The sequence below is a fragment of the Saccopteryx bilineata genome, chromosome 1, assembly GCF_036850765.1.
Source record: "Saccopteryx bilineata isolate mSacBil1 chromosome 1, mSacBil1_pri_phased_curated, whole genome shotgun sequence".
In the NCBI taxonomy this organism is placed as follows: domain Eukaryota; kingdom Metazoa; phylum Chordata; class Mammalia; order Chiroptera; family Emballonuridae; genus Saccopteryx; species Saccopteryx bilineata.
The window spans coordinates 368,552,707-368,568,377 of record NC_089490.1 but is presented as its reverse complement, the minus strand read 5'-3'; the positions used below and the strand labels follow the sequence as shown (position 1 = coordinate 368,568,377).

Sequence of the window (15,671 nt, the reverse complement as noted above, 5' to 3'; positions counted from 1 at the left end):
GAGTGATGGCTTTCAAGCTCCTCAAATGCAGAATGGGAAACTGGAAGTACAGCTTAGAATTTTGACCTCTTGAAAGATGGCCTTGAAGTTGCTCTGGTGAAAAAAACCCCCAAGAATTAGAGGCCCCATGGGAATAGAGAGGCAGGCATATTAGCTGCTCAGTCCAACCACAAGGTGACCCCTAACCACTCCCCCTCCCAGGTGAATACAACAGATAAGTCAGTTCAGGCAAACCAGCAGAAGAATGGCCTTACCCACCCACAGAACTTTGAGAAATAAGAAATTGTTGCTTTGAAGCTATGAGGTATTGATTTATAATACAGACAATTGAAAGTTATACTGATACCAATAAATGGAACATAATAGGTAATGGATATATTCTGATAGGTCTGTCTTTTGATTGAATAAGAACATTACTTTAAAAGTATATTAAAAAATAGTCATTGCTAAGGGATACTGAAACCTCATATATTTCTACACTTGATCTTAGCCAAAAGGCCGAGAAGCGATGAAACTTCATATATTTCTAAACCTTATAGGAGTCATTAGGACAATCTATTGTACCATTTTTCTTTTTTCAGTTTTATTTAGGTATAATTGAAAAATAATATTGTACTATATATATTTGAAGTATATAAATAATGACTTGATTTACATGTGAATGGAATAACACCCATCTTCTCACATATTTATTTTTTGGTGACAACTCTGTTATAAAATTTCAAATATGTAATATAGTCTTATCAACTACAGTTACCATGTTATAATTATATCCTCTGATCTTATTCATCTTTTTTTTAGATTTTATTTATTCATTTTAGAGAGGAGAGAGAGAGAGAGAGAGAGAGAAGGAGACAGGAGTAGGAAGCATCAACTCCCATATGTGCCTTGACCAGTGAAGCCAGGGTTTTGAACCGGCAACCTCAATGTTTCAGGTCGATGCTTTATCCACTGCTCCACCACAGGTCAGTCTGACCTTATTCATCTTATAACTAAAAGTTTGTACTCTTTTTCCAAGCCTCTCCTTATCCCCCACCCAGCCCTTGTCAATCACTTTTATACTCTCTGTTTCTATGTTTGACTTTTTTTTTTTTTTTTATAGATTCCACATATAATGATACTATGCAGCACTTGTCTTTCTCTGGCTTATTTCATTTGGCATAATGCCTTTCAAGTTCCTCTATGACAGTGGTTCTCAACCTATGGGTCGCAACCCTGGTGGGGTCGCCTAAAGCCATTGGAAAATACATAATGCATATCAGGTATTTACATTTTGAATCATAACTGTAGCAAAAGTACAGTTATGAAGTAGCCACCAAAATTATTTTTTGGTTTGGGGTCACTGCAACATGAGGAACTGTATTGCAGGGTCATGGCATTAGAAAGGTTGAGAACCACTGCTCTATGATGTCACAAATGGCAGGATATCCTTTTTATGTCTGAGTGATATTTCATTGTGTGTTTGTGTGTGTGTGTGTGATATTTTCTCTACACATTCATCTATTGACGGCTACTTATATTGATTTAATATCTTGGATCTTGTGAATAACGCAGCAATGAACAAGAAAGACATCTCTTCAAGATGAATGATTTTGTTTCGTTTGGCTGTATACCCAGAGGTGGAATTTCTGGATTATATTTTAGCTCTACTTTCAATTTCTTGAGGAACTTCTGTACTATTTTCCACAGTGGTGATACCAGTTTACATTCCCACCAACAGTGCCCAAGGGATCCCCAATGATTAGTAAAATTCAGTACCTTTTTATGTATTTGTTGGCCATTTGTATTTATTCTTTGGGGGAAAGTCTATTCAGGCCTTTTATCCATATTTTATTTGGGTTATTTATATTTTTTGCTATTGAGTCCCTTGTATATTTTTGATAACCCTTATTGGTTATGTAATTTGAAAATAATTTCTTTCATTCCATAATTGAATTTTAACTTTTAATGTTTTTCCTTTTTATTATTTTTTTGCTGTGCAAGCTTTTTATTATCATTTCATATTCTTTCCTGAACACTAATAAACAAAACCATTTTTTTCATTTCTGTGTATCTAGAAGTTTCCTTATAGCTTTTGGGTGACAATATCTGTTTTAAATTTCTTTTCTTTTTCTGTGTCAGCTTATCACATCTGCACATATTGCCTTTCAATGTCCTCTCTGATTTCTTAGAGACACAGAAAGTTTCTGATGTGCATTAGCCCCAATATTCTCTCCATCCTTCACTGGTTTATTTTTATTTATTTATTTATTTATTTATTTATTTATTTATTTATTTATTTTTGTATTTTTCTGAAGCTGGAAACGGGGAGAGACAGTCAGACAGACTCCCGCATGCGCCCAACCGGGATCCACCCGGCACACCCACCAGGGGCGACGCTCTGCCCCTCCGAGGCGTCACTCTGCGGTGACCAGAGCCACTCTAGCGCCTGGGGCAGAGGCCAAGGAGCCATTCCCAGCGCCCGGGCCATCTTTGCTCCAATGGAGCCTTTGCTGCGGGAGGGGAAGAGAGAGACAGAGAGGAAGGAGGGGTGGGGGTGGAGAAGCAAATGGGCGCTTCTCCTATGTGCCCTGGCCGGGAATCAAACCCAGGTCCCCCGCACGCCAGGCCGACGCTCTACCGCTGAGCCAACTGGCCAGGGCCCATCCTTCACTGGTTTAATGTTTAGAAGCAAATGGGCCTTAAGATTATAATCCCTGTTCTTACTTTTTTTTTCCTGAGGCTCGTTAGCCTCTATTTCTTTTCATTGAATCTAGTCATTGCTTTTATCAAGTTATTGTAAAGGTTTTTACTAATTCCCCCCTTTCTGATGCTCAACATTTTGACTACATTTTCGTTGACCCTTTGTTTCAGTCTCATTGCCAGACATAATTACATTATTGCTTCAGGATAGATAAATGGTTCTAATTGCTAGCTTTGAAATCAGAGCCAGCCTCTATTCCTTACTGTCTGTGTGATCTTGGTTAAATAATTAACTTTTCCATCTGTATAACAGATAACAATAATAGTAACAAAATACATTTATTAAGCACACTTAACTTTTGTTAGATACTTTTATTCAAAAACATATTCAGTGTTCCAATAACCCTAATAATTGAGTATATTATCTTCCTATTTTGCAGATTATAGAAATAAGGTTCAGATATATGAATTCGCTTATATTGGAGTTGTTGAAAGTACTGTATGTCCCATGTAGGATAGGGGCACATTAATGTTATTTGATTTAAGCAGTCAAAAACAATACTTTGAAATTAAGCAGTATTATTAAGTGGCTAGAGACCAAGCTGCCCCTGGGGCAGAACAACTAGGATAATAAAGTATCTAAAGCACACATCTGGCCACAAATATCCAGCACCTCCTGACATGTTCTTTAAGATCTACTGGTAGGTCTGGTAATGGGGTAGCATAGAGCTATCCTATTGCCAGGATATATTTGCTTTAAAGATATAAAGAGTAGAAAGAAGGCCTAGACACACAACTCACTCACTTCTTATTCCAGGTAGATATTTATGAACTCTTGGCCTTACTAGCTCACTCATGTTATTTCACACACACACACACACACACACACACACACACACACACACACACCCGCCCCGTGCAGAATAAGACACTTAGTTGGTCCTCAATACAAACTCGTGGAATGAAAGAACACGTAAACAGACCAGTGGTCAGACAACTTGAGTTTTCATTCTACTTTTCTTCTGCTAAAGATGTCATTTGTTAAAGGCTATTGGGTCTGCTTCAGAAGAATGAGGAGACTATTCCCTGCCTTGTCTCAATAACAGGCTTAGTGTAATGATAATATGAGATCTTGGATGTGAACATGTTTGTAAAAATTTTAAATGTCCATTAGTAGTTGAGATGAGTGTTAATTTACACTCAGCTATTTTACTTGTCTCATTACCATGATGAATCCCATTAATCTTGACCTGCACTGCAGCCCCTTAATTTCCTCCTCAGTAGAATACTCTCAGTCTATAATCTTGATCCTATATTATATCACAGCTTTGCTAAATGTCTTACGAAAGAACACTATCTATCCTGCTGGTGATAGTCTTGCAGTTAAAATAATTCAATAATAAAATAACTTTTTGATAATTTGTCAATTATAAAATATTATTAAGTCTATTGAAATTAAGGAGGAGGTTAGTGTCATTGACTGAGATTCCAACGAATTTCATGCCCTTGGAATGTCTGATGCTTTATTTACAATTTTTACTAATATCTGGGGACCTCTGCTCTCAGATCCTCTTTTAATCTGGTTCCTGTCTCTGTGTATTTTTTGTTGTTGTTTATCTGTTTTTCTTTTTGTTTCCCTGGCATCTACCCAAACTCAGGAATAAGAACCTCTTTTTGTTTCCCATAGGAAAGAAGTATTAGTAAGCAACGTAGAAATTATTTCATATTCTGTTCAAGAGCTTAAAAAACTCCTATTAAGCAATTTTGTTCTCTGAAACCCTACTGGCTGCTGCAGGTCCCAAGGGACTTCTCCCACCCTTTCCCCAGCATCCTTGTACCTTCCTGAGCCCTCTCTCTCTCCTCCTTCATACGTACCGCTCTTTGCTCACTGGAATGTCATATTTTTGTTCTATTACAGAACAGTTTTGCTTTTTTTTCTGAATCAATCTAGTGGCAGCCAACATCTAGACCCCATAGACTAGGTTAGAAATCCAGAAGGTCTAAATTTCACACCCAGCACTTTCAACCCATTATTATGGTTAAGATGGAACTTTCTCCCTGAGACAAACTCTTCTAAATAAAACTTTCCATATCATTACTGGTGTATCTCATGTTGAGTTTAGTAAGCTACCTCTGTTTTTTCACAAGGACTAGAGATTGGATTGGATAAAAACAATCACAGAGAGAAAAAAAGATTTATTGATTATGATGTCATAGATTTATTGATACTATTTTCTAGGCATCATTCTGAGGGTTTTTAGTTTAATTACTCATTTAGTTCTCTCAATAACCCAATAGGGTAAATAATATTGTTGTTTTTTTTTTTAATGAAAAGGTAAAGGCAGGTAAGAGTTAAGTAGCTTGCATAAAGTCATGGATTTAGTAATGGCAGAGCCTTCATCACACCCAGGCTGTTTGACTTCAAAAATCTATGATCACAATTACCATCCTATACAGACTTCCACATACTAAGAAACTATATTTACCCTTCTGTTGTGTTGACTCCACCCATCAATCCATGGTGGCCAGACCACCATTGTATTGTAATGATGCACTGTTTTGAATAGTAACAAGTTCATCATAAGTTTGTCTAAAACAATGGAGATAGATCTTATAGGCTACTAGTTATCATTAAGGTCTTTATTGATTTATTCATAGACCTTGGCACTTAAGGATAAGTGTTATTGCTCTTTGGTCTAACATAAAAACAGCCATAGAAATATAAAGATATATTACTGTGCCAAATGTAGGTAATACAGTCATGAAATCATATCTTAGGATAACTGTCACTTAAAAGAGGTTTCTTATGTTGTTTATTAATTTATTTTTTTGGACAATAAGACTACACTTTATGAAATAGATTTTAGTACCAGACACACATGAGTCATAATTTTGGTTTCCTCATTTACCAGTGGAACTCTGAGTCTCAATTCTCATATGTAAAATGGTGGAAAATAGCTATTCCTTTGAAGACATAACTGAAGCTAAGAAAAAATAATAGACATGAGGTAATACACACAATGTTTGGCATCAAGTAAATACAGTTTATTGGATTCTCACTATGTGATAGCCACCATGCTCAGTATTTCACATATATTATCATTGTGTGTCCTGCGCATTATAAGTTCTTAAAGTGCTTATAATTATTGATGTAAATTTTAATAGCTGGACATTTTAGCCTTGGGCCTTTTCTTCTCTTTCAGGAGACTTTGAAGTCCACAGGCACACTGAATTTAGATGTAACTAATTTAAAAGGACTATACTTTTCAGAATAGGATTCTATGTAAAGGTATTGATCTGAGGAAATTCAATCTAAGAGATGAATGTAGAAAAGTAATGGGATAGTGATATCAAAGAATACTGGACTTCAGAATACACCAGCAGAATACTACACCTGTACTTCCAACCTTTGACAAGTCTCCTCTCTGGAACAGTCACTGTATTTCTGATATTCTATACTCAAAGCATAGACATAGCATTCTCCATTTCTGCTTTGGTTTCCACAGATTTCCATCATCTCTTGGAAAATGAGGTGGCAAGAGGCACTGCATTAACTTGCAGCTTTTCTTCTGCTATATAAAATAAGTGAGAAAATGCACATCAGCTGTAGGCTGCCTTGGAATGGACATGCAGGGTGGGGCAAAAGAGGTTTACAGTTGTTTGTATGGAAAACAATACAATAAAAAATGATACAAGAATAAACTCTGCATTTGTATACTCACAACTGAAGCTACTTTTACCTATCCTATGTATAAATGTTTATACAGTGTGTCTGTAAAGTCATGGTACACTTTTGACTGGTCACAGGAAAGCAACAAAAGATGATAGAAATATGAAATCTGCACCAAATAAAAGGAAAACCCTCCCAGTTTCTGTAGGAGGATGTGGCAGCATGTGCGCATGCGCAGATGATGATGTAATACTGTTATACAGCGGAGTAGCCCACGGCCATGCCAGTCGAGATGTGGACGGTACAGAAGAAAGTTCAGTGTGTTCTGTGGCTCGCTAAATTCAAATTTGTGACCAAAGTGCAATGTGAATATCGACGCGTTTATAACGAAGCACCATCACATAGGAATAACATTACTCGGTGGGATAAGCAGTTGAAGGAAACTGGCAGTTTGGTGGAGAAACCCCATTCTGGTAGGCCATCAGTCAGTGACGAGTCTGTAGAGGCTATACGGGATAGCTACCTAAGGAGCCCTAAAAAATCTGTGCATGAGCCTACATTGCACTGCACTGATCAGGTATGAAACTGGGAGAATTTTCTTTTTATTTGGTGCAGATTTCACATTTCTATCATCTTTTATTGCTTTCCTGTGACCAGTCAAAAGTGCATCATGACTTCATGGACACACTGTATATACACGTATACATATTTCTGCTATTTTACCTTTTGGAGAGACATTGACTTTCAATGATTACAAATAAGAAAGTGTGAGAAGGATAGCATTATTGAGGTAAGTCTAGTTGGGGAATTTTATAACATGCAAATGTTTAAACTTACCCTCAGGGAAGGCAGATTAGGAAATTCCTGGCCCTGGCTGGTTGGCTCAGCGGTGGAGTGTTGGCCCAGCGTGCAGGAGTCCCTGGTTTGATTCCCGGCCAGGGCACACAGGAGAGGCGCCCATTTGCTTCTCCACCCCTCCCCCTCTCTTCCCCTCCCGCAGCGAGGCTCCATTGGAGCAAAGATGGCTCTTGTGGCCTCTGCCTCAGGTGCTAAAATGGCTCTGGACGCAACAGAGCGACACCCCAGAGGGGCAAAGCATTGCCCCCTGGTGGGCATGCCAGGTGGATCCCGGTCGGACGCATGCAGGAGTCTGTCTGGCTGCCTCCCCATTTCCAGCTTCAGAAAAATGAAAAAAGACATTCCTGATTGGTACATTTAGTGCACTTCCTGGCTGCTGGGGCATCTCCTGAGCCTTCTGCTATTATTCAATTCTACAGCTAAAGATTGTTCTGAAGCAGGAAAGCACAGTGGTAACTTTGGATCTCTGGATTTGATTTATCTTTGTTTAAAAAGTTTCAATATTTCCAAATTTTCCAGAGTTTGAGTTTTAAAAAATCGCATATCTTGTAGGCTATAGTACCCTATGAACAAAGCATTTCCAAACCATTCTGACATTCTGCTTAAGGTAGGATAATACTAACCCAGGACAGGGAAATCCTTGCATTCTTCATGGAAAAGTTTAGGACAGGAGGAGGTAGATTTCTTTGTTTCTCCTTCTTGAAAATTTGAATCGAGGACCGAGAAGGTAGAGCACAAAGTGCATTGCTTCCTTCAAGCTCCCATTCTCTCAAGCAGTAACTGATCCACTCCGTGTAAGGCAACTGAACATTGGCTTAATTTGGATTCACTTGAGAAGTTGGCTTGATCTGATTTCTCTGTTCTCTGTTTTCTCTTCTGTTAAATAGAAGTAATAATAGGACCTCCTTCAGAATAATGCTGTGAGAATTAAATGACACAATGATGATGGTAACAGTAATAAAAAGGATATCCAAACTAACAACTCCTAAATACTAAGATGTGAAGGGATGGTGTAAGTTCATTTTATGAGACTAAGACCTTTATGAGTTTGGGTCAGGAAATTAATCTTCTAACAAAGCTCCTCTTTCCTCTAGTTTCCATTTGTTGTGCCTGCACACAAAATAAAACACAATGAAATGAAGTAAAATATACATAAAACTAACAAAACAAAATAGAGTGAATTGACTCCAGGCACACTCAGGTTCACCCAGATATCCTCAGCTGTGTTTGACTCCCTTGGGATAGTGGTAGCTTGATTTCCATTCAGGAGTCCCTACTACACAGAAATGTCTAAGACTGTCTTCTTGTCCACTATTCTAAACTATGATACAAGCAGGCTACCAATTTTAGTAAAATCTATCCTGTCAAATAGTATTTGTAATTTACATCCTTTGGCTCTGTGTTCAGGTACCACCTATGATGACTGCCCTGTTTAAATTTATTGCCTTCCCTTGGTAATTCCTATTCCCTCACCCCGCTTTATTTTTTCCCATGATATGCTTCATTTACCACATAGTTCACTTATTTGTTATCTTCGTTGCCTGTATTCTCCAACTAAAAGATCTTTGAGGGCATAGTTTTTGTTTGTTTGTTTGTTTTGTTTACTTTTGTATCCTCAGATCCTAGAAATGTAATCCTTCATTAAATATCTGTTGAGTAAATGAATTGAGGAATGAATAAGTTAAAGGATACGAAGACAAAAGGCAAGAGAAGGATCATGAACCTTATGTTCTATTGATATATTCTAGCTGTGTCCCTATAGTTAATTCATATAGTTACTAAACTGATATCTATTGAGCCATGCACTGTTATTTGTTGGGATCCTCAGGAAGCTTACATTCTAAACAGCTAGACAGACAATCAACAAACAAATAAGTTAAAGAATAGCATTTGAAGATAATCAGAGTCTTCCATAGAATTTTACATAGGCATTAAGCATTGCAAACTGTTTGGAAGCTACTGGGGATGTTATCTTGAAATTGTATTTGTATGAGAATCATATTATTTATAATATTGATTTTGTTATTTGACTTGGCTTTGAAAGTGCTGATGAAGATTTTAGGGGGTCATAAATCCTTTTCCTTTCCTAAGCCATTACACTTGATATCTTTTTTAAAAAAATTATTTTCCTTCTTTTTCCAAATGAGAGGAAGGGAGATAGAGAAACAGACTCCTGCATGTTCCCAGACTGGGATCCACCTGGAAACCCCCATCTGGGACAGATGCTCTGCCTATCTGGGGTCATTCTTTCAACCGAGCTATCTGGGGTCATACTTTCAACCGAGCTATTTTTAGTGCCTGAGATGAAGACTCCACAGAGCCATCTTCAGCACTTGGGCTGATACAGTTGAACCAACAGAGCCATTGTTGTGGGAGGAGAAGAGAGAGAAATAAGGGAAAAGGGGAAGGGTAGAGAAGCAAATGGCTGCTTCTTCTGTGTGCCCTAACCGGGAATGAAACCTGGGACATCCACATTCCGGGCTGATGCTCTACCATGGAGCCAATGGGCCAGGGCCCACATTTAATATCTTAGTAATAAGTTCTATAAAGGAAATAATGAAGATGGTGTGATAAGTATAATTGGGTGGGGTTTGTGGGGAATAGAATTACACAAAAGCCTCCTTGAGGTGGTATCTTTTAGGCATGGAAGATGGAAGTGAGTCATCCAAGTAGCAAGATAAAAAAAGAATTGCAGACAGAGGGAGCAGGACACACAGAAGCTCAGAGGTGAAGAAGTTCATAGGAACAGAAATGTGGCCCGTATAAAATATGGGGAGAAGATTGTATTAAGTAAGGTTTTAGGGAGAGGGGAGCCAATCATAGCAGTTCTCGCAAACTGTGTGATAAGCTTTCTTTTAATTCCAATGGGTAAATGGAAAGAGGTCACCTGATTTTAGCATAATTTAATCTGTATCATGCAACAACCTCTCTGGCTACTGTGAGAACAAAATAGTTTGGTGAGGAGTAAGAGGAGAAGGGGACAGTGGACGGGTTGTTTAGGAGGCCGCTGTAGTGGTCTAGTGAGGGATGATGGGGGCTTGGACTAAAGCAATGATAGTAAAAAGGAAAGAAGTGGGGGCTGGAGTTATATGTTGGGGATTGAACCAAGAAGATCTGCTAATGGAGTGGTCCCCAACCCCTGGGCTGTGGACCTGTACCGGTCTATGGGCCATTTGGTACCGGTCCACAGAGAAAGAATAAATAACATTCTTATATTACATTACATTCTTATTCTTACATTATTTTCGTTTTATTTATATTTAAGTCTGAATGATGTTTTATTTTTTAAAAATAACCAGATTCCCTCTGTTACATCCATCTAAGACTCACTCTTGACGCTTGTCTCGGTCACGTGATACATTTATCCGTCCCACCCTAAAGGCCAGTCCGTGAAAATATTTTCTGACATTAAACCAGTCCATGGCCCAAAGAAGGTTGGGGACCACTGTGCAAATGGATTCATTGTGGGGGATGTGGGGAAAAATATTTTGAGGATGGCTCCTGAATTTTTGGCCTGATGAATTAGTTGGCTCAGAACCCTCAGTAGATATGCAAAAGACTGGGTGAAAAGCGTGCAAAGAATAAAAAGCACCTAGTATAATGGCTGGCACTAAATCAGTCACTCAGTGAATGGTAGGTGTAAGATATAAAATAAATCATATGGATCTAGTATTCTTGATAAGGACAGCATCAATGAAGTGGTGGAAATGGAAGCCAGATTAGAATGTCCCTGTCTCTGGGAAACCTTACACTTCTCTCCATCCCAGAAAGAAGTGAATACTCCCACCAGGTATTTGGTGTCCTGCTAGGGCACATTCCATATTGAACTTAATTTATTTAGTCACTTTGCTATTTGTCTGCCTAAATTGTTAGCTTCTTTGATGGGATAGAGATCATTTAACATTCAATCATATATCCACAATACCTGGGTACATAGGTGGAACTCAAATATGAGTGAATGAGTAATTGTGTGCCCAACATGAATAAAATGTCAGAGTCATAGGCTTCTCAGAGTTTTCCTATGAGACAATATTGGTGTTGATCCTCTGTTTATTAACATTTGAAAAGAAATGTATGTAAGGTCTCAGGTGAGGCATTGCACAACCTTTTTGAAAATCCAGAGGAGGACGATGCTGAAGTGGTCCCAGGATTAACTTTTATATAAATGGCTTTGTGTTTCAGAATACTGTGTAGTTACAAGATCCATCAGCTTTAATCTCAGCCATGTCTCCAAAAGTCTTCTTCTATACAGGACAAGGGTTCAAAGCTGGCTTTCTTTGCTTTTGTCTGCAATGTTGCACTCTAGCTAGAGGACTTGTGTATGACGTCATTGTGTATGACCTCAAATATCATCTAAAGTGGCATTAGATAGAAGATTAAAGCCTGGGATCAGAAGACAGAGCAGTTGATAAACACTCTTTTTATCCAGGATTCTATTATCTATTGGTAGGTGAATTATCGTCTGACCTCTGGAAGGGATTCTACCAAAAACAAAAACAAAAGATGGCTTTGCATTATTTCAGCCAAATCATGGTTAATGATGATTAAATGTAACCCCACCTCATCTTCTGGCTCACGCTGGATATCTTTGTGCCGCAGAGCCATAATCTGTAAAGCAGGAGTGTGGGACACGCATATATCTTCTAGGGCAGGGGTCAGGAAACTTTTTGGCTGAGAGAGCCATAAACATCAAATATTTTAAAATATAATTCCATGAAAGCCATACAATGACCACACATTATGCATTATCCAATAAAAATTTGGTGTTGTCCCAGAGGACAGCTGTGATTGGCTCCAGCCACCCGCAACCATGAACATGAGTGGTAGAAAATGAATGGATTGTAATACATGAGCATGTTTTATATTTTTAACATTATTTTTTTTATTAAAGATTTGTCTGCGAGCCAGATGCAGCCATCAAAAGAGCCACATCTGGCTCATGAGCCATAGGTTCCCGACCCCCGTTCTAGGGCATGACTTCTCAAACTTTCGTGTGCATAGAAATCACATGTGAAGCTGGTTAAGATGCAGAATCTGATTTAGTAGCTCTGGGGCGGTACCCAAGATCTTCCATTTCCAGCAGGTTTCTAGCTAATGCTAATGCAGGTGGTCCATAGGTTATACTTTGAGCAGCAAGGCTCTGGAACTCTATAGGGTCAAGAAACATCCAGGTCTGATTTTTAATGGTGACTTAATATTTTATTCTATGAATGTACCATCATTTAGTTAATAAATACCATATTACTGAAAATGTACCCTTTGGCTTCTGTAAATATCATTCTAATGAACTTGCTTGTATACAAATATTTGTGCTGCTGGTTATTTTATTTTATTTATTTATTTTTGGGTCAAGTGCTAAAAGTATAATTGGTTTTTCAAAGGTACACATTTGAGTACGCATTGTAACATGTCTTCCCAAATTGGCAAGGATTTTAAAATGAACTCTTTGATGAAGTTATTCTGTATAATTTCATCTTTGCTGCTTTTCCTGCCTACAGACTCTTGTGACATTCTGACACCATGACATTTTAAATAATGCCTTAAGTAACATTTTATTCTGACTATCTGATCATGCCTCGTCCTTTTTATGCCGGTTAAGTATTTTAAGTGTTGAGTGTGTGAAGAATTATAGCTGTTGCTGAGAAAAGAATTTTTAAGTGTATTCCTGGTTCAGAATAAGAATCCAGTGTATAGCACATGGATAATGTATGGAACCTCAAATCAGACAAAATGACTCTATATCTTAAGATATGCATGCAATTCAATCAGTTGATTAAACATTATCCAGAACAGCTGGCAGCTTACAGGAATGACTTCTTTTAGAATAACTTGGAGGCTCTAGATTCAAATATATAGAGGAAAAAACGAAGGAAAAGAAATCCCTTTATTACAGCTTAGCACATACAATAATAATTTGGAGACCCATTGTGTTTTCAACTAAATTAAAAGGATTTATCTGACTAGCACAGTGTTGACTTGGTCCTCCACTCCAACACTTTTTGGGCTGTCCTGTTTTTTTTCCTTTCTGACATCTAACGAACATCCAGATCCCTTCTGCTTTGAATTGTTTAAAAGCAAAACGGTGGGAGAACATGTGCTCTTTTGAAAGTTATAATGCTCAGATAGAGCCATACAGTGGCAACAATTTGCTTTGGAGTTATACTGCTCACAAAAATCAGGGGATATTTCAAAAATGAATACAAAGCGATAAAATATCCCCTAATTTTTGTGAGCAGTGTTACACTTACATTGCAATGCCTACATATCACGGGTTATTAGGAGGTTATTACTATACTCAAATGAGGGAATATAAACAAAAAGACTTTACAAACTGAAGTGTCACTTAGAGTAGTGAACACCATTATTATTTTGAGGTACGGAAAGGGCAGATAAACTATGTGATGCCAGCACATTACTATCTTCTTGTATCCAACAAATGTCTACACTGTTCTTCCTATGGGCAGTTTCCACTATTCTCTACTTCAAAGCCCATTGCAAATCTTATTTTTTTCCAGGTTTTTATAGATCTCCCAGTACTTGTCCTTTCTCAGAATTTTTACAGCATAATTTTCTGTCACCTCCTTGTTCTATACACTTTTAGATGATCTTTTTGTTATGACTTGAATTGTATTTCCCTAAAGTAAATATACTGAAGTCTTAATGCCCACTACTTCAGAATGTGACTATATTTGGAAATAAAGCCTTTGAAAAGGTGGTTAGGTTAAAAAAGAGGCCTGTAGGTTCAACTCCAATCCAATCTGACTGGTGCCCTTATAAGAGGAGGAGACTTGGAAACACACAAGGGTACCAGGATGCACATGCACAGGCTGATGTTGAGGACAAAGTGAGAATGCAGCCAAGGGCAAAGGCCTCAGAGGATACCAGAGTTAGATCTCAAACTTCTAGCTTCCAAAACTATTAAGTCACCTGATATGGGGTAGTTTGTCATGGCTGCCCCAGCAAACTAAGACACTCTATTTTAGCATTAGATTGTAATTTCATTGGAGAGTCCACCACTGTCTTCTTCTTGTTCCTTATATTTCTAGTGCTCAGCTAATATTATGTATTCAATATTTTTATTACAACTAAATCTTGTGACTGGAGAATGAACCATTTGATTCTGATAAATATGTTCCACACTGTGGCTTTCTTGATCTAGATATTTGGGGAAAAGTTCTACCTCTCAATCATCTAAGGAATTTAAATGATAATAGTAGTCTTAGACAATTCCATTTGGATTGTTTAGTTTGGCACTGTGAGCAAATTTTTGAAATGGACTAAGCTGGATTAAGATACGCTATTTTATAGAATCTTGGGTTTCTATGGCTCAGACTGAGTGACCTGTTTAAATCAGATAGTGAGGGAATAGCTTAGAACCTGACCCAGGTCTTCCTAGTGCAAATTTAGCCTTGCCTTTCTTTCCTGTCATCCACCTGCTTGGGGCAACTGTATTTTAAAGGAAAAAATGCCAGCACCAGCAGTTAGGAAGCTTAGATCTTAGAAATAATTCCGATCCATGTACTAAGTAAATTTTGTTAATGGCTTAGTATACATATGTACCAGGCAAATAAGACTTTAAAACTTAGCTTTCTTGTCTGTTAAATGAAAACTGCTATTTGATTTGTATACCCCACAGGGAGTTTTGGAAGATAACTATAAAAAGTAAGCATATGAAATTCAGAGGAAGGAGTGATTCATCTCCACAGTCAGGTCCTTTGTGATTGCATAAACCCTGGTTGTCCTGGTACAGCCAGAGAACACTGTGAAGCCTTCCTCACTACCTTTCCAGAGGCAATGACACGGGAATGGGGGGATATATTTCCTTTTGGACACATTTACCAGGGGAGAGAAAAATAATTGTGTTGGACTCTAGACCTCTGCACACACATACACACAAAATCGTATTTCTTAGATGGTAACTATAGAGGAGATAGGGCCAATAAGAGATAATTCATTTTTCTTTGGGTTCTTTATATTTCCTTTGTTCTTTAGGCCCCCAAGCAGATTTTCTGTTTACAGGAAAGGATCCAGACAAGAGATAATACAAAATGTAAGTTGCAAATATCTAACACGTTCCTCTGATGGTATATAGAGGTCCACATGGGATGGGAAGAAAAAGAACTTCTATTTATATATGTCATCTTTTAATTTGTTTTTTAAAAATATATATGATATATGATTTCATATGTGTATATAATAAGCAAATAAATATTTAGATATTGGGGATGCATATTTAAAATATGGTTATTGTTAGGAATTTGTAGTCTTCAAAATACAGAGTTCAATGACAGGGTGTGTGGAGAACACATGTTTCTGGAAATGTGAATTCTAGATCTACTATTTTCTAGATTTGCCACTTATTTCCTGTAGAATCTTCTAAGCCATTTAAACTTTCTGACTTTGTCTTCTTAATAAAATGGATATAATACTTGTCATACTCATCTCATGGGATTGACCTTAA

General features: G+C 37.7%; 1 pseudogene; it reads right to left on the bottom strand.

The window, feature by feature from the left end:
- Positions 1 to 382: 382 nt before the first annotated feature.
- On the bottom strand, positions 383 to 510 carry LOC136321484 (U2 spliceosomal RNA; annotated as a pseudogene).
- Positions 511 to 15,671: the final 15,161 nt, after the last annotated feature.